This window comes from Ranitomeya imitator, chromosome 1 (genome assembly GCF_032444005.1).
Source record: "Ranitomeya imitator isolate aRanImi1 chromosome 1, aRanImi1.pri, whole genome shotgun sequence".
NCBI lineage: Eukaryota > Metazoa > Chordata > Amphibia > Anura > Dendrobatidae > Ranitomeya > Ranitomeya imitator.
Genome location: NC_091282.1, coordinates 265,548,925 through 265,574,022, shown reverse-complemented (window position 1 = coordinate 265,574,022; position 25,098 = coordinate 265,548,925). Strand labels below are relative to the sequence as shown.

The following is a 25,098-nucleotide window of genomic DNA, read 5'->3' as shown; positions in this document are numbered from 1 at the left end:
TGGGACAAAGTAAAAAAGTAAAAAAAAAATTTTCCAAATGTGTAAAAAAAATAAAAAAAAATATTCCAAAATAATGAAAAAAAAAAAATATATATTATTCCCATAAATACATTTCTTCAACTAAATAAAAAAAAAAAACCAATAAAAGTACACATATTTAGTATCGCCGCGTCCGTAACGACCCGACCTATAAAACTGTCCCACTAGTTAACCCCTTCAGTAAACACCGTAAGAAAAAAAAAAAAAAAACGAGGCAAAAAACAACGCTTTATTATCATACCGCCGAACAAAAAGTGGAATAACACGCGATCAAAAGGACAGATATAAATAACCATGGTACCGCTGAAAGCGTCATATTGTCCCGCAAAAAAAGAGCCGCAATACAGCATCATCAGCAAAAAAATAAAAAAGTTATAGTCCTGAGAATAAAGCGATGCAAAAATAATTATTTTTTCTGTAAAATAGTTTTTATCGTATAAAAGCACCAAACCATAAAAAAATGATATAAATGAGGTATCGCTGTAATCGTACTGACCCGAAGAATAAAACTGATTTATCAATTTTACCAAACGCGGAACGGTATAAACGCCTCCCCCAATAGAAATTCATGAATAGCTGGCTTTTGGTCATTCTTCCTCACAAAAATCGGAATAAAAAGCGATAAAAAAATGTCACGTGCCCAAAAATGTTTTCAATAAAAACGTCAACTCGTCCCGCAAAAAACAAGACCTCACATGACTCTGTGGACCAAAATATGGAAAAATTATAGCTCTCAAAATGTGGTATTGCAAAAAATATTTTTTGCAATAAAAAGGGTCTTTCAGTGTGTGACGGCTGCCAATCATAAAAATCCGCTAAAAAACTCGCTATAAAAGTAAATCAAACCCCCCTTCATCACCCCCTTAGTTAGGGAAAAATAAAAAAAAATGTATTTATTTCCATTTTCCCATTAGGGCTAGGGTTAGGGCTAGGGTTAGGGCTAGGGTTAGGGCTAGGGTTAGGGCTAGGGCTAGGGTTAGGGCTAGGGTTAGGGCTAGGGCTAGGGTTAGGGCTAGGGTTAGGGCTAGGGTTAGGGCTAGGGTTAGGGCTAGGGTTAGGGCTAGGGCTAGGGTTAGGGCTAGGGTTAGGGCTAGGGTTAGGGCTAGGGTTAGGGCTAGGGTTAGGGCTAGGGTTAGGGTTAGGGTTAGGGCTAGGGTTAGGGCTAGGGTTAGGGTTAGGGCTAGGGTTAGGGCTAGGGTTAGGGCTAGGGCTAGGGTTAGGGCTAGGGTTAGGGTTAGGGTTGGAGCTACAGTTAGGGTTGGGGCTAAAGTTAGGGTTAGGGTTTAGATTACATTTACAGTTGGGAATAGGGTTGGGATTAGGGTTAGGGGTGTGTCAGGGTTAGAGGTGTGGTTAGGGTTACCGTTGGAATTAGGGTTAGGGGTGTGTTTAGATTAGGGTTTCAGTTATAATTGGGGGGTTTCCACTGTTTCGGCACATCAGGGGCTCTCCAAACACGACATGGCGTCCGATCTCAATTCCAGCCAATTCTGCGTTGAAAAAGTAAAACAGTGCTCCTTCCCTTCCGAGCTCTCCTGTGTGCCCAAACAGGGGTTTACCCCAACATATGGGGTATCAGCGTACTCAGGACAAATTGGACAACAACTTTTGTGGACCAATTTCTCCTGTTACCCTTGGGAAAATACAAAACTGGGGGCTAAAAAATAATTTTTGTGGGAAAACAAAAAGATTTTTTATTTTCACGGCTGTGCGTTATAAACTGTAGTGAAACACTTGGGGGTTCAAAGTTCTCACAACACATCTAGATAAGTTCATTGAGGGGTCTAGTTTCCAATATGGGGTCACTTGTGGGGGGTTTCTACTGTTTAGGTACATTAGGGGCTCTGCAAACGCAATGTGACGCCTGCAGACCAATCCATCTAAGTCTGCATTCCAAATGATGCTCCTTCCCTTCCGAGCCCTCCCTTGCGCCCAAACGGTGGTTCCCCCCCACATATCGGGTATCAGCGTACTCAGGACAAATTGGACAACAACATTTAGGGTCCAATTTCTCCTGCTAACCTTGGAAAAATACAAAACTGGGGGCTAAAATATAATTTTTGTGGAAAAAAAATATTTTTTATTTGCATGGCTCTGCGTTATAAACTGTAGTGAAATACTTGGGGGTTCAAAGCTCTCACAACACATCAAGATGAGTTCCTTAGGGGGTCTACTTTCCAAAATGGTGTCACTTGTGGGGGGTTTCTACTGTTTAGGTACATTAGGGGCTCTGCAAACGCAATGTGACGCCTGCAGACCATTCCATCTAAGTCTGCATTCCAAATGGCGCTCCTTCCCTTCCGAACGCTCCCATGCGCCCAAACGGTGGTTCCCCCCCACATATGGGGTATCAGCGTACTCAGGACAAATTGGACAACAACTTTTGGGGTCCAATTTCTCCTGTTACCCTAGGGAAAATACAAAACTGGGGGCTAAAAAATAATTTTTGTGGGAAAAAAATTTTGTTTTATTTTTATGGCTCTGCATTATAAACTTCTGTGAAGCCCTTGGTGGGTCAAAGTGCTCACCACACATCCAGATAAGTTCCTTAGGGGGTCTACTTTCCAAAATGGTGTCACTTGTGGGGGGTTTCAATGTTTAGGCACATCAGTGGCTCTCCAAACGCAACATGGCGTCCCATCTCAATTCCAGTCAATTTTGCATTGAAAAGTCAAACGGCGCTCCTTCCCTTCCGAGCTCTCCCATGCGCCCAAACAGTGGTTTACTGCCACATATGGGGTATCAGCGTACTCAGGACAAATTGGACAACAACTTTTGAGGTCCAATTTCTTCTCTTACCCTTGGAAAAATAAAAAATTGGGGGCAAAAATATAATTTTTGTGAAAAAATATGATTTTTTATTTTTACGGTTCTGCATTATAAACTTCTGTGAAGCACTTGGTGGGTCAAAGTGCTCACCACACCTCTAGATAAGTTCCTTAGGGGGTCTACTTTCCAAAATGATGTCACTTGTGGGGGGTTTCAATGTTTAGGCACATCAGTGGCTCTCCAAACGCAACATGGCGTCCCATCTCAATTTCTGTCAATTTTGCATTGAAAAGTCAAACTGCGCTCCTTCCCTTCCGAGCTCTCCCATGCGCCCAAACAGTGGTTTACTGCCACATATGGGGTATCAGCGTACTCAGGACAAATTGGACAACAACTTTTGAGGTCCAATTTCTTCTCTTACCCTTGGAAAAATAAAAAATTGGGGGCAAAAATATAATTTTTGTGAAAAAATATGATTTTTTATTTTTACGGTTCTGCATTATAAACTTCTGTGAAGCACTTGGTGGGTCAAAGTGCTCACCACACATCCAGATAAGTTCCTTAGGGGGTCTACTTTCCAAAATGGTGTCACTTGTGGGGGGTTTCAATGTTTAGGCACATCAGTGGCTCTCCAAACGCAACATGGCGTCCCATCTCAATTCCTGTCAATTTTGCATTGAAAAGTCAAATAGCGCTCCTTCCCTTCCGAGCTCTCCCATGCGCCCAAACAGTGGTTTACTGCCACATATGGGGTATCAGCGTACTCAGGACAAATTGGACAACAACTTTTTGGGTCCAATTTCTCCTGTTACCCTTGGTAAAATAAAACAAATTGGAGCTGAAGTAAATTTTTTGTGTAAAAAGTTAAATGTTCATTTTTATTTAAACATTCCAAAAATTCCTATTAAACACCTGAAGGGTTAATAAACTTCTTGAATGTGGTTTTGAGCACCTTGAGGGGTGCAGTTTTTAGAATGGTGTCACACTTGGGCATTTTCTATCATATAGACCCCTCAAAATGACTTCAAATGAGACGTGGTCGCTAAAAAAAAATGGTGTTGTAAAAATGAGAAATTGCTGGTCAACTTTTAACCCTTATAACTCCCTAACAACAAAAAAAATTGGTTCCAAAATTATGCTGATGTAAAGGAGACATGTGGGAAATGTTACTTATTAAGTATTTTGTGTGACATATCTCTGTGATTTAATTGCATAAAAATTCAAAGTTTGAAAATTGCGAAATTTTCAAAATTTTCGTCAAATTTCCGTTTTTTTCACAAATAAACGCAGGTACTATCAAAGAAATTTTACCACTATCATGAAGTACAATATGTCACGAGAAAACAATGTCAGAATCACCAGGATCCGTTGAAGCGTTTCGGAGTTATAACCTCATAAAGGGACAGTGGTCAGAATTGTAAAAATTGGCCTGGTCATTAACGTGCAAACCACCCTTGGGGGTAAAGGGGTTAAACAACATCGAACAGACAACTGGTAGAAATGATAGGCAATTTGCAAGACAGCCCCTATAAAGGAGTAGTTCTGCAGGGACTGACCACAGACCATTTCTCTTTTGTCATTTTTTTGGCAGTTGTTTTGGTCACTTTCGCATTTTGTCATTGCTCTTACCCCTAGAGGTACTGTACAGTAGCATGACGTGGTGTCTACAATCCACAGAAGTTGCTCAGGAGGTGCAGCTCATCCAGGATGGCGCATTAGTTCGAGATGTGGCAAGAAGGGTAGCTGTGTATGTCAGCACAGTGTGCAGCACATGGAGCAGATACCAGGAGATGTAGAGGGGCCATAGGAGGGCAAAAATCAAGTAGCAGGACCACTACCTCTTCCTTTGTGCAAGGATTAACTGGAGGAGTAGTACCAGAGACCTGAAAAATTACCTGCAGCAGGCCACTAACATCCATGTGTCTGCTCAAACTGTCAGAAACAGACTCCATGAGGGTGGTATGAGGGCCCAACGTTCACAAGTGGGTGTTGTGCTTACAGCCAAACACCATGCAGGGCGATTGGCATTTGCCAGAAAACACCAACATTGGCAGATTCGACATGGATGAGAGCAGGTTCATAGTGAGCACATGTGACAGATATGACAGAGTCTGGAGACGCCGTTGAGAACGTTATGCTGCCTGCAACATACTCCAGCATGACAGATTTAGTAGTGGGTCAGTAATGGTGTGGGGAGGCATTTCTTTGGAAATGTGTTAGGCTAGGTTCAGATTGCGTTAGGGCACTCCGCTTAGCTCTAAGCGCAAGCGGATTGCGCTAACGCAATGTCTATTTCGGGGTCGCGTTTAATGTCCCCGCTCTCGCAGATCCCCGATCTGCGAGAGCGGGGAACGGACCTCGGGCGCGCCGTGGACGCTGCAAGCAGCGTCCGAGGCGCGTCATGTTGTGAATTCTGTGGCTGAATTCACTCCTGTGGTCACAAGTGGTACTGCAGCTTCTGAGCTTCCTCCCTCAGGTGTTCTGGTGAGCTCGTTAACTGCTTCATTACTTAACTCTGCCTGATGCTGCTATCCTTGCTCCTTGTCAATGTTTCAGTGTTGGATCTGAGCTTCTCCTGATTGTTCCTGTGACCTGCTGCTCTGTATAGCTAAGTGCCTTTTGCTTTTTTGTTGCTTTTTTTCTGTCCAGCTTGTCTTTTGTTTTGCTGGAAGCTCTGAGACGCAAAGGGTGTACCGCCGTGCCGTTAGTTCGGCACGGTGGGTTTTTTTTGCCCCCTTTGCGTGGTTTTGCTTTAGGGTTTTTTGTAGACTGCAAAGTTCGCTTTACTGTCCTCGCTCTGTCCTAGAATATCGGGCCCCACTTTGCTGAATCTATTTCATCCCTACGTTTTGTCTTTTCATCTTACTCACAGTCATTATATGTGGGGGGCTGCCTTTTCCTTTGGGGAATTTCTCTGGGGCAAGTCAGGCCTATTTTTCTATCTTCAGGCTAGCTAGTTTCTTAGGCTGTGCCGAGTTGCCTAGGTAGTTGTTAGGCACAATCCACAGCCGCTTTTAGTTGTGTTTAGGATAGGATCAGGTGTGCAGTCTACAGAGTTTCCACGTCTCAGAGCTCGTTCTTGTATTTTTGGGTATTTGTCAGATCACTGTGTGCGCTCTGATCGCTAAGCACACTGTGTTTCTGGATTGCCTTCATAACACCTGTCATTAGCAGACATAACAGTACAAGGAGCCTAACTAATGATTCTCAATAGAGGGAAAGAAAAAGTTCTGACATCATTTTTTTTTTTTTCTGCTCTGTGTTCACTTTTTTTTTTTTCCCCTAGACATTTGGGTGATTCTGGACACAGGTGTGGACATGGATATTCAGGGTCTGTGCTCTTCAATGGATAATCTCGTTATAAATGTACAAAAAATTCAAGATACTATTGATCAGAAATCTATGTTAGAACCAAGAATTCCTATTCCTGATTTGTTTTTTGGAGATAGAACTAAGTTTCTAAGTTTCAAAAATAATTGTAAGCTATTTCTGGCCTTGAAACCTCATTCTTCTGGTAATCCTATTCAACAGGTTTTGATTATTATTTCTTTTTTGCGCGGCGACCCTCAAGACTGGGCATTTTCTCTTGCGCCAGGAGACCCTGCATTGAGTAGTGTCGATGCGTTTTTCCTGGCGCTCGGATTGCTGTACGATGAGCCTAATTCAGTGGATCTGGCTGAGAAAAATTTGCTGGCTTTGTGCTAGGGTCAGGATGATATAGAAGTATATTGTCAGAAATTTAGGAAATGGTCAGTACTCACTCAGTGGAATGAATCTGCGCTGGCAGCTTTGTTCAGAAAGGGTATCTCTGAGGCTCTTAAGGATGTCATGGTGGGATTTCCTATGCCTGCTGGTTTGAATGAGTCTTTGTCTTTGGCCATTCAGATCGGTCGACGCTTGCGCGAGCGTAAATCTGTGCACCATTTGGCGGTACTGCCTGAGGTTAAACCTGAGCATATGCAGTGCGATAGGACTATGACTAGAGTTGAACGGCAGGAATACAGACGTCTGAATGGTCTGTGTTTCTACTGTGGTGATTCCACTCATGCTATTTCTGATTGTCCTAAGCGCACTAAGCGGTCCGCTAGGTCTGCCGTCATTGGTACTGTACAGTCCAAATTCCTTCTGTCCATTACCTTGATATGCTCTTTGTCGTCGTTTTCTGTCATGGCGTTTGTGGATTCGGGCGCTGCCCTGAATCTGATGGATTTGGATTATGCTAAACGTTGTGGGTTTTTCTTGGAGCCTTTGCGGTGTCCTATTCCATTGAGAGGAATTGATGCTACACCTTTGGCCAAGAATAAACCTCAATACTGGGCCCAGCTGACCATGTGCATGGCTCCTGCACATCAGGAAGTTATTCGCTTTCTGGTGTTGCATAATCTGCATGATGTGGTCGTGTTGGGGTTGCCATGGCTACAAACCCATAATCCAGTATTGGATTGGAATTCCATGTCGGTATCCAGCTGGGGTTGTCAGGGGGTACATGGTGATGTTCCATTTTTGTCGATTTCGTCATCCACCCCTTCTGAAGTCCCAGAGTTCTTGTCTGATTATCAGGATGTATTTGAAGAGCCCAAGTCCGATGCTCTACCTCCGCATAGGGATTGTGATTGTGCTATCAATTTGATTCCTGGTAGTAAATTCCCTAAAGGTCGATTATTTAATTTATCCGTGCCTGAACACGCCGCTATGCGCAGTTATGTGAAGGAATCCCTGGAGAAGGGACATATTCGCCCATCGTCATCACCACTGGGAGCAGGGTTCTTCTTTGTAGCCAAGAAGGATGGTTCGCTGAGACCGTGTATTGATTACCGCCTTCTTAATAAGATCACTGTTAAATTTCAGTATCCCTTGCCATTGTTATCTGACTTGTTTGCTCGGATTAAGGGGGCTAGTTGGTTCACTAAGATAGATCTTCGTGGTGCGTATAATCTGGTGAGAATCAGGCAAGGAGATGAATGGAAAACTGCATTCAATACGCCCGAGGGTCATTTTGAGTATCTAGTGATGCCGTTCGGATTTGCCAATGCTCCATCTGTGTTTCAGTCTTTTATGCGTGACATCTTCCGTGAGTATCTGGATAAATTCCTGATTGTTTACTTGGATGACATTTTGATCTTCTCAGATGATTGGGAGTCTCATGTGAAGCAGGTCAGAATGGTTTTTCAGGTCCTGCGTGCTAACTCTTTGTTTGTGAAGGGATCAAAGTGTCTCTTCGGTGTGCAGAAAGTTTCATTTTTAGGGTTCATCTTTACCCCTTCTACTATCGAGATGGATCCAGTTAAGGTCCAAGCCATCCAGGATTGGATTCAGCCGACATCTCTGAAAAGTCTGCAAAAGTTCCTGGGCTTTGCTAATTTTTATCGTCGCTTCATCTGTAATTTTTCTAGCATTGCCAAACCATTGACCGATTTGACCAAGAAGGGTGCTGATTTGGTTAATTGGTCTTCTGCTGCTGTGGAAGCTTTTCAGGAGTTGAAGCGTCGTTTTTGTTCTGCCCCTGTGTTGTGTCAGCCAGATGTTTCTCTTCCGTTCCAGGTCGAGGTTGATGCTTCTGAGATTGGAGCAGGGGCGGTTTTGTCACAGAGAGGTTCTGATTGCTCAGTGATGAAACCATGTGCTTTCTTTTCCAGGAAGTTTTCGCCCGCTGAGCGTAATTATGATGTGGGCAATCGAGAGTTGCTGGCCATGAAGTGGGCATTCGAGGAGTGGCGTCATTGGCTTGAAGGAGCTAAGCATCGCGTGGTGGTATTGACTGATAATAAGAACTTGACTTATCTCGAGTCTGCCAAGCGCTTGAATCCTAGACAGGCCCGTTGGTCGTTATTTTTTGCCCGCTTCGACTTTGTGATTTTGTACCTTCCGGGCTCTAAAAATGTGAAGGCGGATGCTCTGTCTAGGAGTTTTGTGCCCGACTCTCCGGGTTTATCTGAGCCAGCGGGTATCCTCAAGGAAGGAGTCATTGTGTCTGCCATCTCCCCTGATTTGCGGCGGGTGCTGCAAAAATTTCAGGCGAATAAACCTGATCGTTGTCCAGCAGAGAAACTGTTCGTCCCTGATAGGTGGACTAATAAACTTATCTCTGAACTTCATTGTTCGGTGTTGGCTGGTCATCCTGGAATCTTTGGTACCAGAGAGTTAGTGGCTAGATCCTTCTGGTGGCCATCTCTGTCACGGGATGTACGTACTTTTGTGCAGTCCTGTGGGATTTGTGCTAGGGCTAAGCCCTGCTGTTCTCGTGCCAGTGGGTTGCTTTTGCCCTTGCCGGTCCCAAAGAGGCCTTGGACACATATTTCGATGGATTTCATTTCTGACCTTCCCGTTTCTCAAAAGATGTCAGTCATTTGGGTGGTCTGTGATCGCTTTTCTAAAATGGTCCATCTGGTGCCCTTGGCTAAATTGCCTTCCTCCTCTGATTTGGTACCTTTGTTCTTTCAGCATGTGGTTCGGTTGCATGGCATTCCTGAGAATATTGTTTCTGACAGAGGTTCCCAGTTTGTTTCAAGGTTTTGGCGAGCCTTTTGTGGTAGGATGGGCATTGACCTATCCTTTTCCTCAGCTTTCCATCCTCAGACTAATGGCCAGACCGAACAAACCAATCAGACCTTGGAAACATATCTGAGATGTTTTGTTTCTGCAGACCAGGATGATTGGGTGTCCTTTTTGCCGTTGGCTGAGTTCGCCCTTAATAATCGGGCCAGCTCGGCTACCTTGGTTTCTCCATTTTTTTGCAATTCTGGGTTCCATGCTCGTTTCTCTTCAGGACAGGTTGAGTCTTCGGACTGTCCTGGTGTGGATTCTGTGGTGGATAGGTTGCAGCAGATCTGGACTCAGGTAGTGGACAATTTGATCTTGTCCCAGGAGAAAGCTCAACTTTTCGCTAATCGCAGACGCCGTGTGGGTCCCCGACTTCGTATTGGGGATCTGGTTTGGTTATCTTCTCGTCATATTCCTATGAAGGTTTCCTCTCCTAAATTTAAACCTCGTTTTATTGGTCCGTATAGGATTTCTGAGGTTCTCAATCCTGTGTCTTTTCGTTTGACCCTCCCAGACTCCTTTTCCATACATAATGTATTCCATAGGTCGTTGTTGCGGAGATACGTGGCACCTATGGTTCCATCTGTTGAGCCTCCTGCCCCGGTTTTGGTGGAGGGGGAATTGGAGTATATTGTGGAGAAGATTTTGGATTCTCGTGTTTCTAGACGGAAACTCCAGTATCTGGTTAAATGGAAGGGTTATGCTCAGGAAGATAATTCCTGGGTTTTTGCCTCTGATGTTCATGCTTCCGATCTTGTTCGTGCCTTTCATGCGGCTCATCCTGGTCGGCCTGGGGGCTCTGGTGAGGGTTCGGTGACCCCTCCTCAAGGGGGGGGTACTGTTGTGAATTCTGTGGCTGAATTCACTCCTGTGGTCACAAGTGGTACTGCAGCTTCTGAGCTTCCTCCCTCAGGTGTTCTGTTGAGCTCGTTAACTGCTTCATTACTTAACTCTGCCTGATGCTGCTATCCTTGCTCCTTGTCAATGTTTCAGTGTTGGATCTGAGCTTCTCCTGATTGTTCCTGTGACCTGCTGCTCTGTATAGCTAAGTGCCTTTTGCTTTTTTGTTGCTTTTTTTCTGTCCAGCTTGTCTTTTGTTTTGCTGGAAGCTCTGAGACGCAAAGGGTGTACCGCCGTGCCGTTAGTTCGGCACGGTGGGTTTTTTTTGCCCCCTTTGCGTGGTTTTGCTTTAGGGTTTTTTGTAGACTGCAAAGTTCGCTTTACTGTCCTCGCTCTGTCCTAGAATATCGGGCCCCACTTTGCTGAATCTATTTCATCCCTACGTTTTGTCTTTTCATCTTACTCACAGTCATTATATGTGGGGGGCTGCCTTTTCCTTTGGGGAATTTCTCTGGGGCAAGTCAGGCCTATTTTTCTATCTTCAGGCTAGCTAGTTTCTTAGGCTGTGCCGAGTTGCCTAGGTAGTTGTTAGGCGCAATCCACAGCCGCTTTTAGTTGTGTTTAGGATAGGATCAGGTGTGCAGTCTACAGAGTTTCCACGTCTCAGAGCTCGTTCTTGTATTTTTGGGTATTTGTCAGATCACTGTGTGCGCTCTGATCGCTAAGCACACTGTGTTTCTGGATTGCCTTCATAACACCTGTCATTAGCAAACATAACAGCGTCACAAAACACCGGCACATCGCTAGCGCGTGCCGAAAATGGCACTCGCTAGCGATGCGCGTTCCCATTGCTGCCAATGGGCGCGCTAATGGACGCGTTGCACGGCGTTAATTTTGCCATGCAACGCTGTTCGTTAGCGCGGTCCCATTAACACAACCTAGCCTTAGCCAGAGGTACCCTGAATTCCATTAGGTACCGCGATGAGATCCTCGGACCTATTGTGAGACCATATGCAGGTGCAGTGGGCCCCAGGTTACTTCTGATGCATAACAATGCTAGGCCTCATGTGGCTGAAGTGTGTCAGCAGTTTCTGCATGATAAGTGGCATTAATGCTATGGACTGGCCTACCCATTTCCCAGACTTGAATCCAATCGGGCAAATCTAGGACATCATGTCTCGTTCCATCCACCAACTCCACGTTGCATCACAGACTGTCCAGTAGTTGACTGATGCTGTAATCCATATCTGGGAGGAGGTTCCTCAGGTGAACATCTGCCGCCTCATCAGGAGCATGGCCAGACATCGTTGGAAGGTCATACTGGCACGTGGAGGCCACACACACACACACACACACACACACATACACACACACTGAACACAATTTTCTTATCTTGAAACATTTCCACTATAGAGTTGGCTCAGTCTGTAATTTGATTTTCCACTTTGATTTTGAGTATCATTCCAAATGCAGACCTCCTTTGGATATTAATTTATATTTACATTAAACATGTTTATGTTTTATTGTTCTCAACACATTCCACTATGTATTGAATAAAGATTTACACATGGAATTTTTCATTCATTGACATTTAGGATGTGGTATTTTAGTGTTCCCTTTATTTCTTTGAGCAGTGTATAAATATTTGGGGGCTGAAATTCTGCCGACAGGTTCCCTTCAAGCAGAGTTTACTATGGAGAAACAATCACTTGTACCTATATATGAAGAGAATTCTTGCATCTTCACAGTAGACCGGCATGTGATAACTTTGGACACTTTGAAGTTTTATGTACATGGGACAATTACAACGCATCCTGTAATGTAGCACCTAAAGAAAAAGTACTGGCCCATTCTCTACAGTATCGTAACCTTTGATTTGATTAGGAACAATACAAAATATGGAAAATTGTGGCATTTCCCATGGCCATTCTTTATTACAGAAGTACTATCCTCTAGAAGCATGACTTCTAGTTTAGAATACAGTGCGGTTTGCGGCACCACATTGTGCTATGTGTAGCAGGATAAATACCGGTGCTTTGCTTTACTCATCTTAAGTTGCTTTTTATTTGAAGATTTATTCTTTATACAGAAATAATAATATTCACAATTGTGCTAGTAACGGAGAAAAGTGCATGATGAGAGCTCCCTTATCGGTGGGTAACCTATCAGACAGCAGATTGATAAAGATATGAATAGAGATAGAACATTGGATGCCAAGGTGCTGAAATGTTCCAAATTGCTTTATTATTAGATTTATTCCAAGTTTTTGTATATGGATATTTAAACCTGAGACTAGAGAGACATTAATAAAGCAAGTGTTTAATATCTGCTGACTAAATGGTGCCTGGATTACCATGTACTGACAGATTTATTGATATGATGCCAATGTGTTACTTGTCTATCCTTCCACATACTTTGTAAATGGAACCTTGGATAATAAACCCAATGTATTTCCACTTGTCCTGTTCACACCTTATTCAGTTATGTGCTGACATGCAAGTGATGACCTATTTTCTGCTCAGTAGTGAATTCCTTCCAATTATTCCACTGTTATTTTACTGCAATGAAAACAGGAGAACAGAAGAAGTCACAAAGTCTTATTTCCTAAGTCTCCATGGGACTGACAACAAGGACCCAATTACATCTAATATGTTACGCTTGAAGCACTTGTGGTCCCTATATCTAACTCATACATTTATGTGTAACTTGTTTTTCTTATCATAAGTGTACTTTGGAGACAATTACTGCCTTAGCTTTTCCCATAGACTAATGGCTTCCTTCTTTCTTTCCTTCAGATTTTACCACTACTACAGGTTCTTGTGATGTGGCCCGCACTCCAAGTGTTCTCCGGGGTTTGGATAAACAGTTTGGGGGTACGAATAGGGAGCTAATTCACCTTCGAGGTTGTTGCGTGACCCCATGAGAGACACCAGACTGCTTCTCCTACACAAGTATTTCCTAACTGCACAGAGAATAGGTTTATTCGGACTGTAACGATGGAGACAGTAGAGGACCCTCAGGCAAGAGCAGTGCTGAACATCGCGAGTGTGGCCAGTGCTTTAAGGACTGTTATTAAGTGATTAGGATGCAGCAATGAAGGCTAAAAATGACCTGAAGGCTAGTCTGGCAGGCGAAGAAAGAAGTCTCCCTGCAATATAGAGCATCCACTGCCTGAAAGTGACTACCGTTGAAAGAAAACGGGAGTGATTGATAATATAGTTGTTCAAAGAATGTTAAGAAGTGTGCCTTATATAGAAACCACCAAGTGCATAGACTGAATATAACTATTACATATGGCCTGACTCCAAGTGGGTAGAAGTCTGTCTAGTTATCAAGGTCAAAGTATTCCTTACAGACCAATCAGCCCCTGTGGTTCACATACATCTTGTACTCGGACCTTGCATCTAACCAGTGGTTACTCGCAGACTATCCTGTACCTGTCAACTTTCCAGAATTAGCCTGGTTTGTCCCAAATTTTCACATATTCATATCTATTGTGGGGTGTCTTAGAGAGGGAGGAGCTGAGATTACGCAAACCCTGACCAAATTTGGTCCTGCAGAGCGTGACGAGGGCATGACTACTACAGATGGACGCTGGTGGCAGAACTTAAAAGCCCTATTGCCCCAGCAGAAATGTTAGCCCTTGTTGGGCCATCCTTTCTTCATTCTTGAGGTGTGGGTTTTTTGCTGTATTTTTTAAATGGGAACCAAGCATAAACAACACATTTTTTATGAGTTTTGAGGAGGATTTTGATTTGCCAAAATCTCAGTTATACAACTCAGTGTTAGGGCAGCTTCAGTCGAGTATATGAAAAATGAGTCAAGTTTCAACCAGAAAACTCAGATGATTTTTTTTCTCATTTTCATCTGATTTTGATCTGCGTGACATCCGTGTGTAAATTATCTACTTCCATATGATATCCATGTGACATTCGTGTGTGATACGTTTTCATACATTTACTTTAATAAATGTACATGAATTCCAAGGTTTATAAGAGAAATGTATCCATAAAAATCAGAGGCCACTCTGATGTTGTGTGGGATCCGATTTTTTACGCACCCATAGACTAAATGAGTGAGTCTCATCCGATACTCATAAAAAATGAGTGCGCGTAGTGAGTTAAGCCATATTGATTAAGGCGTCGGATTAATATGCTCATCTGCATGAGCCCTTAGAGTGAAGCCACTGCGACAACCACATTGACCTAATTGTTGAATGAATGATTGCTTGAAGTAGTTTGTCATGTCTTGGAACTTATCATTGAGAAATCCAGCAGTTGGCAGACTGCGCCATGCTCTTTACCACTTTAGAATTTACATTAATAACTATACTTGCGAAAAGCAAATTGCTCTGATATTTCAGTAATTTGTGTAAAATTTGCCAGTAGAAATTGAAAGAGTTCAACTTTATACATTTAATGTCCCATATCATTTTTAGAAAAACTGAGACATACTGAGAGCAACTGAAACAAGAATTTATTTTTCTGTTGTACGTGGTTTTCCTTCAACCATTACAGTCTAAGCTAAGTGTGAGAGAACATGAATTCATTTATCACAGTGTGCGAACCAGGAAGAAGAGAGGTGAGCATTTATTAATTTTTTAAGGAGTGCTGCCTTATAGTACAGAATCTGCCTATGGGGGTCTGCCTAATACTACAGGGTCTGCCTAATACTACAGGGTCTGCCTATAGGGTGGTCTGCCTAATACTACAGGGTCTGCCTATGGGGGGTCTGCCTATGGGGGGTCTGCCTAATACTAAAGGGTCTGCCTATTGGAGGGGGTCTGCCTAAATACTACAGGGTCTGCCTATGGGGGTCTGCCTAATACTACAGGGTCTGCCTATGGGAGGGGGTCTGCCTAATACTACAGGGTCTGCCTATGGGGGGTCTGTCTAATACTACAGGGTCTGCCTATGGGGAGTCTGCCTAATACTATAGAGTCTGCCTGTGGGGGGTCTGCCTAATGCTACAGGGTCTGCCTATGGGGGGTTCTGCCTAATACTACAGGGTCTGTCTATGGGGGGTCTGCCTAATGCTACAGGGTCTGCCTATGGGGGTCTGCCTTATACTACAGGGTCTGTCTTTGGGGGGGTCTGCATTGTACTACAGGGTCTGCCTATGGGGGATCTGTCTTATAGTACAGGGTCTGCCTATGGGGGTGCTGCCTTATACTACAGGGTCTGCCTATAGGGGTGCTGCCTTATAGTACAGGGTCTGTCTTTGGGGGGTCTGCATTGTACTACAGGGTCTGCCTATGGGGGATCTGTCTTATACTACAGGGTCTGCCTATAGGGGTGCTGCTTTATACTACAGGGTCTGCCTGTGGGTGCTACCTTATACTACAGGGTCTGCCTATGGGGTGCTGCCTTATACTACAGAGTCTGCCTATGGGTGCTGCCTTGTGCTATAGAGTCTGCCTATGGGGAGTGCATTACACTATATTGAGGACAATCTGGTACATTATACTATATGGAGGCTATCTAGAAGGGCATCATACAGTGTGGGGATTAGTATTGGGGTATCAGGTGCAATAATAGGGACACATAGGGTAGCAGCAGCTCAGTATTGGGGTATCAGGGGCAGTAATAGGGACACATACGGCAGCAGCAGCTCAGTATTGGGGTAACAGGTGGAGTAATAGGGACATATACGGCAGCAGCGTCTCAGTATTGGGGTATCAGGTGCAGTAATGGGGACACACACGGCAGCAGCGGCTCAGTATTGGGGTATCAGGTGCAGTAATAGGGTCACTTACGGCAGCAGCGGCTCAGTATTGGGATATCAGGTGCAGTAATAGGGTCACATATGGCAGCAGCGGCTCAGTATTGGGGTATCAGGGGCAGTAATAGGGACACATACGGCAGCAGCGGCTCAGTATTGGGGTATCAGGTGCAGTAATAAGGGGCACATACGGCAGCAGCGGCTCAGTATTGGGATATCGGGTGCAGTAATAGGGTCACATACGGCAGCAGTGGCTTAGTATTGGGGTATCAGGGGCAGTAATAAGGACACATACGGCAGCAGTGGCTCAGTATTGAGGTATTAGGTGCAGTAATAGGGACACATACGGCAGCAGCGGCTCAGTATTGGGGTATCAGCAGGATGAGGAGGTTGTGCAGGTTGGGAATAGATGGTGATGTCTGGAATATGAGAAGTGAAATGTGTCTTTGTTGTATTCTCTGCAGCCGAGACATTGCTGGAAGAAGTCGTCATGTTGGTCTGGGCCAGATGGAAAAGACGGGAAAAGTGATGACTTTTAAAGTAAAGAACGTCAGTGGTAAGACATTATCTGTAACTGTGCAGTGATCTCTTATATGTTATGTAGGACTGGTATCTACTAGGGTTGAGCGAAACGGGTCGGCCATTTTCAGAAGTTGCCGACTTTTGGCAAAGTCGGGTTTCATGAAACCCGACCCGACCCCTGTGTGAGGTCAGCCATGAGGTCGGCGATCTTCTGAATCTGGTATCGGAATTCCGATACCGAGTTCCGATATGTTTTCAATATCGGAAATCGGTATCGGAATCCATATTTAAGTGTAAAATAAAGAATTAAAATAAAAAATATTGCTATACTTACCCTCTGACGCGCCCTGGTACTAACCGGCAGCCTTCCTTCCTTAGAATCAGCGCGTGAAGGACCTTAGATGACGTCGCGGCTTGTGACTGGTCGCGCGACCGCCCATGTGACCGCTCATGCGACCAATCACAAGCCGCGACGTCACCGAAGGTCCTTCAAGCCCTGATTCTTAGGAAGGAAGGCTGCCGGAAAGAAGCAGGGCGCGTCCGAGGGTGAGTTTATACCTAATAGGAATATACTCACCCTCGGACGCGCCCTGCTTCTTTCCGGCAGCCTTCCTTCCTAAGAATCAGCGCTTGAAGGACCTTCGGTGACGTCGCGGCTTGTGATTGGTCGCGTGAGCGGTCACATGGGCGGTCGCGCGACCAATCACAAGCCGCGACGTCATCTAAGGTCCTTCACGCGCTGATTCTAAGGAAGGAAGGCTGCCGGTTAGTACCAGGGCGCGTCAGAGGGTAAGTATAGCAATATTTTTTATTTTAATTCTTTATTTTACACTTAAATATGGATCCCAGGGCCTAAAGGAGAGTTTCCTCTCCTTCAGACCCTGGGAACCATAGTATCCCATTGCACTGCATTGGGTTTCGTGTTTCGGCCGACCCCGACTTTTCTATAGGATCGACCGATTTCACTCGACCCGACTTTTGAGAAAGTCGGGTTTCGAGAAACCTGACCCGATCCTATAAAAGTAAAAGTCGCTCAACCCTAGTATCTACCACTGACTATACGGCGGTAATATCCATATTGGTCTTTATATAGAGATTATCTTCAGTAACAGTGCGGTCATCTGCAGAGGCTTTCCTCTACTATTAGGGCGCATCACTGAGTCATAATCAAGGTTACCTGGTTAGGGGCCCACTCAGAAGCTTCACAACTATACATTAAAACTGAAAGTGTGCGGGCCCTATATTTTAATTTTTTTTATCTTTGAATAATGTTTATGTGACAAAGATTACAGTCAATTCAGCTTCTGTATCTTGCGGACTGATAGAGGGCTTCAAGGGGTTGCACACTAAATTACAGTAAGGTTTAAAAGTGTGAATATGTGGAGTACATAAAGAAGCAGCCATAGTTTTATGATTTCTTTCTCCCCAAATCTGCTGCTGAGCAGCCACTAGGTGTACAGGTGCTCGATTTATAATCCCTTAAGTTTAGAGGGAATCCATCAGCAGGTTTTGCTATGTAATCTGAGAACAGCAGAATGTAAAGGTAGAGACTCTGATTCCAGGGATGTATCACTTACTCTACTGCTTGATGCAGTTTTGATAAAGTTCCTGTTTCCTGCTGTAGATGTAGTCAGAATTCTGAGCCCTGTATAACCTCGCCCACACCAGAATGGCAGCCTCCTGTGTTCACTGTGAATTGTCAGCAAACTGCCAATCAGTTGTGGGGGCGGGATTACACAGATTAGCATGACAAACCTGCATGTGAGACCTAGTCCTCTATTGATAGTCTCCTGCTGATAAAACACTGATTGTATTGAAACTACACCACACAGCCTAATAAGTGACACATCGCTGAAATCAGGGTCTCATAAACTACATTATGCTGCTTTTAGATTAAGTAGCAAAAGCACTCTGACCAATATATATCAATAGGATAGTTCTGAAGACAGTTTTTCACATAGACCCAATGGCTATGTGCAATAAATTGCAGCACTAACTATTCTCTTCCGAATGTTGGATGAGACTCACCTATACAAGTCTATGGGTGTGCAAAAGAAAAAAAATCAGCTCCCACACGCATCATCATCCTTATAGTATCTGATTGTTATGGAGTCTGGACACATTGCCATTAATAACAAGGAAGCTGTATTTCATCTTCTACATTTTAAAATGTTGATGTATAAAAACAGATGTCACATGGACCAATGAATAGCACAAGGACTGCATATAGGTGAAAATCGTAAGGTTTTATGGATGAAACTAGGACAATTATTCAGACGCTCATCTGCTATTCAGAGAAATGTAAAAGGAACAGCGCTCCATCCGGGTGTAGATTTTCTTAGAACAAATTTATTAAAGCCATAATCCAGCAACGTTTCGACCGGTATGCGGTCTTTATCAAGCATATAATACAACAGGGGCAGCCATCTTAAATAGCAAGGGTGCCACATAGTGCACCAATCACCATCAATCACCACCCCCCCACAAATCATAAATAACTCCTAGAAAAAACAGACATCAATGTTCCATATATACAAGTATCACAAATAAACAATCTTATAATGTATAAAACACCACAAAACGCCGTCCAGATGCAGAGTTAATCCTGTGTTCATCCTGAATTCATACGGTGTTCCTTCCTGTATATCCGTTTCCATAGGGACACTAAGCCAATCATAGGATCCGGTACCGGTACGTCCATGTGTCCAGGGGCGATCAACCAATTGTGTCCTCCGATCCATGTAGTCTCGCAGAGGTCACCCAATCCAGCACCAGTCATTAGAACAATATCCTATCCGGGTCAATAGACTCCCCAATTAAAGCGCATAAATCCGCGCAGCCGCACAGGCACTGAATGAGACACCGCTCACGGCCGTGCCAGCGACCCGCCCACCGGACATACCGCGCATGCGCAACACAGGCACTCAGAACCTAAGCGCCATATGTGTGCGCAGGCGCACCACGCCGATGTTCGGACACCGCCACAGATCCGAAGACGCCGCCCATTCATGTATCCTGAGTGCGCAGCGGCCACCAAGTGTGCGCACTGCCGACAGGTGCATAGAAGGCACCGGTGGTGATGCGCACGCGCATCACAGTAAGGGTGAGCTTCACAAGAATCTTCATTCTATAAACCGGATACAAAAGGCGCAACCCTCATAGAGGACACTAGCAAAACCCCACTCATGTACAAAGATCATACCGGGAATAACATATGAACAAAAGTAATACAGAACATATGGAAAACCCCACCAATCCCACTACATAAAGGCAACATATCAGTAAATTTACACGGCATTAAATGTGAAATAAAACCACATAAACTATCTAGACACTGAGGCAATCAAATAGCACAATGGAGACAGGAATAACAATGAATATCCATTCATTCATATTTCTTACAAAGGAAATCATTCCGATAATAGAAGATCCATCTCCATCAGCCTTTGATCGTCCCAGTGTCTACAAAAAATAAAAACATGACATAAAAAATGTCAAATAAACAAATGTCTATTAAAAACAAACATATACTGACGAATTCACTGCACAAGGGAGTAGAAACCAGATTAGGCACAAGATAACAGATTGAAATCCAAATTTAGACCCTTTGGTTGTAACGTCCCCAATGTGTAGATCCATCTCATCTCTTTTTTCTTTAATATTTGCACCCTATCACCACCTCTCCTTAACATGGGGACACTATCAATGACCCGAAAGCGAAGTTGGTTAACAGAGTGTCTCATTTCCATAAAATGTTTAGGGATTGGTAAGTCTGTCAGGCCTGTTCTTATTGTACTTTTATGCTTGCTAATGCGGATTTTGACTGCTGTAGTTGTCTCACCTATATACGCCAGGCCACATGGGCAAACAATCATGTATATTACATAATTAGACAAGCAAGTATACCTTTCTTTCAAACAGATTTTTTTACCAGTATGAGGGTGATGAAAAGCATCACCCTTCAGCATGTTGTTGCAACAGGCACAACCCAGACACGGAAAATTACCGAGTCTGGTTGTGCCCAAAAGTTGTTGTACCGGGGTCCTCTCAGAACTGACGTCAGACCTCACTAATTTGTCCCTTAGATTCCGCCCCCTTCTGAACGACATCATCGGTGGTGACCTAAAGCCCTCAATGGCCGGCAGGCCACGTTGGAGAAACGACCAGTGTCTCTTCAACACCCATCCAATCTGGTTACTGGCAGAGTTATAAGTGGATACAAAGGGGATGCGCACATCAGGCTGTCTATTAGGTGGTTTCTTACCAATCCCATCTCGTGATATACCGCGGGCCTTAATCCTAAACCCATCCACCACCGTCCTTGGGTATCCCCTTCGTAGAAATTTTCCACACATCTCCTCCAGTCTTCGATCTATTCTCTCCTCATCAGACACGATGCGTCTGACACGTATGAGTTGACTCCATGGAAGGGAGCCCACCATTTTCCTAGGGTGATTACTATCAAACAATAAAAGGCTATTTCTATCAGTCCCCTTGATGTAAATGTCAGTCCTCAACATGCCTCCCTCTTTGTAGACCAAGGTGTCCAAAAACTGTATCTGAGTGACAGAATGGGTAAGGGTAAACTGCAATTCGGGGTATACACTGTTGATCTCCCCCCAAAAATCCTCCAGTCCTTTCAACTCCCCATCCCATACAACAAAAATATCATCAATGTAACGCCACCAGGCTCTGACGTGGCGCCAGAAGATAGAACTGTACACGAACCTGTCCTCGAATACCGCCATATAGATGTTAGCGTAAGTCGGGGCCACATTGGACCCCATGGCGGTACCCCTAAGCTGCTGGAAATATTCATCACCGAAGAGGAAAAAATTCCTCCTCAGGATGAACTCCAGCAGCGTGAGGACAAGCCGTGCACATTCCGGGGCCACGTCAGAGCCCGATAGCGCACTGGACACTGCTTCTAGCCCCTTCTCATGCTCAATGCATGTGTACAATGACGTCACATCGAACGAGGCCAGGATAGTAGAATCAGAAACCGTTACATCACGGATTTTATCAAGAAAATCACTTGTATCCCGGATAAACGACTTAGTTCTCACAGCAAAAGGTCGCAACACTTTATCCAAAAAAATCGCCGTATTGTTAAACAATGAACCCCTACCGGATACTATAGGCCTACCGGGTGGGTTGTTTAGATCTTTATGGATCTTCGGTAATATATATATCACGGGCACTATAGGTGCATCAACAATCAAGTACTCAGACAACTTGTGGTCAATGAGTCCCATGGCAAGGGAATCACTGACCACAAGTTGTAATTCCCTCTGAAGACGAGGGGTAGGGTTAGATGATAATTTCTCATATACCAAGTGGTCATTCAATTGCCTACGAATTTCCGCCTTATACTTGTTCGTGTCCATAACCACCACCGCTCCGCCTTTATCGGCCGGTTTAATAGTTAATGCGGTGTTCTTTGCTAATTTCTCAAGGGTCGACTTCTCTAGCAAAGTCATATTGTGTCTGGAACTCGGTTTAAAATTAGTTCTGATCTTCTCAATGTCTCTTTGTACAAGCTCAATATAGGACTCAACAAAGTGGTTCCTATTCGGTGGTTGGAATTTACTTTTGTTATAAAGTCCCACCTGTTGTAATGAGAAGCTATTTGTCGACTCCTCGACCTCAGCACTACCTCCCACAGTCTTATCGGAGAAAAACGATGTCAGCCTCAATCGCCTATAAAAGGCTTGTAGATCAACCTCAATGTTAAACCAATCTGGACAATTCGAAGGACAAAACGACAAACCCTTAGACAGTACTTTAAGTTCTACCTGTGATAGTTCAACAGATGAAATATTTACCACCAATTTGTCATCAGTTACTGGATGTCCCTCATATTCCTTGTCCTCATCGCAGTATTGCGTATTTGTCGTTGATCCTTCGATGCTCCTTTGTTTCCTGTGCCTCCTGCCACCTCGGCGACCCCGTCTCCTGGAGCGATTCTGTCGACTGGTCCTCTCCCTAAAAAATGGGCGGGTCTGGTACTATTCCCAGTTATAGATTCGTCCGTGGAATCCGATTCCGCCGTTGTGAAGCCAAAATTCGAATGCTTCCTCCCTTGCTGTTTCTTATATTTCCTTTGGGTCATCGATCTCCCACGCCCATTACCGGGATTCTGGTTGATTCTCGTCTGCCAAGCGAAGACCCGGCCCACTCTGTAGTCCTCTGCATCACGGAACCACTTATTCCTTTTTGTGGTCTCGATCTCACTCCTGTATTTCACGAGATTCTCCTCAATCTTCGTTTTAAGGGGGCCCCACCCCTGTGCTGTCAGCTGTGTTGTTATCTGTAACTCAAGATCACTTATAGTTTTCTTAAGTAGTTCCATCTCCTTTTTCAGAAATTCAATATTGAGGAGCATGATGTCAAAAGCATACTTATTGGAGATAGACTCAAACTTAATACAGAATTGCGCATTATCGGGTAGCAGAGTTGGTCTCAGGTGTGGCCGCAGTCCCCTCGGAATCCTCCGTACTTTATAATATTCCGTCAGGGTTACAACATGGAGTTCCAGAGAGATTAATCTTCTCCTCTCATTCTCCCATTTTTTCTTAAGCATGTCTGCCGTCGGTGTACTCAAGAAGGCAGTATCCAAGCCAGACCCAGATAAAATACGTGCAGCATCATCGTCAGTATATGAAAAAAACATGGCATTTTCTAGATCACCCATTTCTAGATTAGCACTTGCCTCCATATTAATGTCCAAGGTGCACGTCAGTCTAGGTTCCAATAGTCCAATAGAATAGATAGCAGCTGACAGCACTCTCAATAGGGGCGCCCGTTCAACATCCAGGGAACCGTCCCGGATCCAATATAGTCAGAGAAATGTAAAAGGAACAGCGCTCCATCCGGGTGTAGATTTTCTTAGAACAAATTTATTAAAGCCATAATCCAGCAACGTTTCGACCGGTATGCGGTCTTTATCAAGCATATAATACAACAGGGGCAGCCATCTTAAATAGCAAGGGTGCCACATAGTGCACCAATCACCATCAATCACCACCCCCCCACAAATCATAAATAACTCCTAGAAAAAACAGACATCAATGTTCCATATATACAAGTATCACAAATAAACAATCTTATAATGTATAAAACACCACAAAACGCCGTCCAGATGCAGAGTTAATCCTGTGTTCATCCTGAATTCATACGGTGTTCCTTCCTGTATATCCGTTTCCATAGGGACACTAAGCCAATCATAGGATCCGGTACCGGTACGTCCATGTGTCCAGGGGCGATCAACCAATTGTGTCCTCCGATCCATGTAGTCTCGCAGAGGTCACCCAATCCAGCACCAGTCATTAGAACAATATCCTATCCGGGTCAATAGACTCCCCAATTAAAGCGCATAAATCCGCGCAGCCGCACAGGCACTGAATGAGACACCGCTCACGGCCGTGCCAGCGACCCGCCCACCGGACATACCGCGCATGCGCAACACAGGCACTCAGAACCCAAGCGCCATATGTGTGCGCAGGCGCACCACGCCGATGTTCGGACACCGCCACAGATCCGAAGACGCCGCCCATTCATGTATCCTGAGTGCGCAGCGGCCACCAAGTGTGCGCACTGCCGACAGGTGCATAGAAGGCACCGGTGGTGATGCGCACGCGCATCACAGTAAGGGTGAGCTTCACAAGGATCAACGACAAATACGCAATACTGCGATGAGGACAAGGAATATGAGGGACATCCAGTAACTGATGACAAATTGGTGGTAAATATTTCATCTGTTGAACTATCACAGGTAGAACTTAAAGTACTGTCTAAGGGTTTGTCGTTTTGTCCTTCGAATTGTCCAGATTGGTTTAACATTGAGGTTGATCTACAAGCCTTTTATAGGCGATTGAGGCTGACATCGTTTTTCTCCGATAAGACTGTGGGAGGTAGTGCTGAGGTCGAGGAGTCGACAAATAGCTTCTCATTACAACAGGTGGGACTTTATAACAAAAGTAAATTCCAACCACCGAATAGGAACCACTTTGTTGAGTCCTATATTGAGCTTGTACAAAGAGACATTGAGAAGATCAGAACTAATTTTAAACCGAGTTCCAGACACAATATGACTTTGCTAGAGAAGTCGACCCTTGAGAAATTAGCAAAGAACACCGCATTAACTATTAAACCGGCCGATAAAGGCGGAGCGGTGGTGGTTATGGACACGAACAAGTATAAGGCGGAAATTCGTAGGCAATTGAATGACCACTTGGTATATGAGAAATTATCATCTAACCCTACCCCTCGTCTTCAGAGGGAATTACAACTTGTGGTCAGTGATTCCCTTGCCATGGGACTCATTGACCACAAGTTGTCTGAGTACTTGATTGTTGATGCACCTATAGTGCCCGTGATATATATATTACCGAAGATCCATAAAGATCTAAACAACCCACCCGGTAGGCCTATAGTATCCGGTAGGGGTTCATTGTTTAACAATACGGCGATTTTTTTGGATAAAGTGTTGCGACCTTTTGCTGTGAGAACTAAGTCGTTTATCCGGGATACAAGTGATTTTCTTGATAAAATCCGTGATGTAACGGTTTCTGATTCTACTATCCTGGCCTCGTTCGATGTGACGTCATTGTACACATCCATTGAGCATGAGAAGGGGCTAGAAGCAGTGTCCAGTGGGCTATCGGG

General features: G+C 44.3%; 1 protein-coding gene across 1 annotated transcript in view; it reads right to left on the bottom strand.

Annotated features, from left to right (window-relative positions):
* The window catches only part of TMEM132C (transmembrane protein 132C), a 1,168,692-nt gene that overhangs the window by 1,122,594 nt on the left and 21,000 nt on the right, over window positions 1-25,098 (bottom strand). The window lies entirely within an intron of this gene.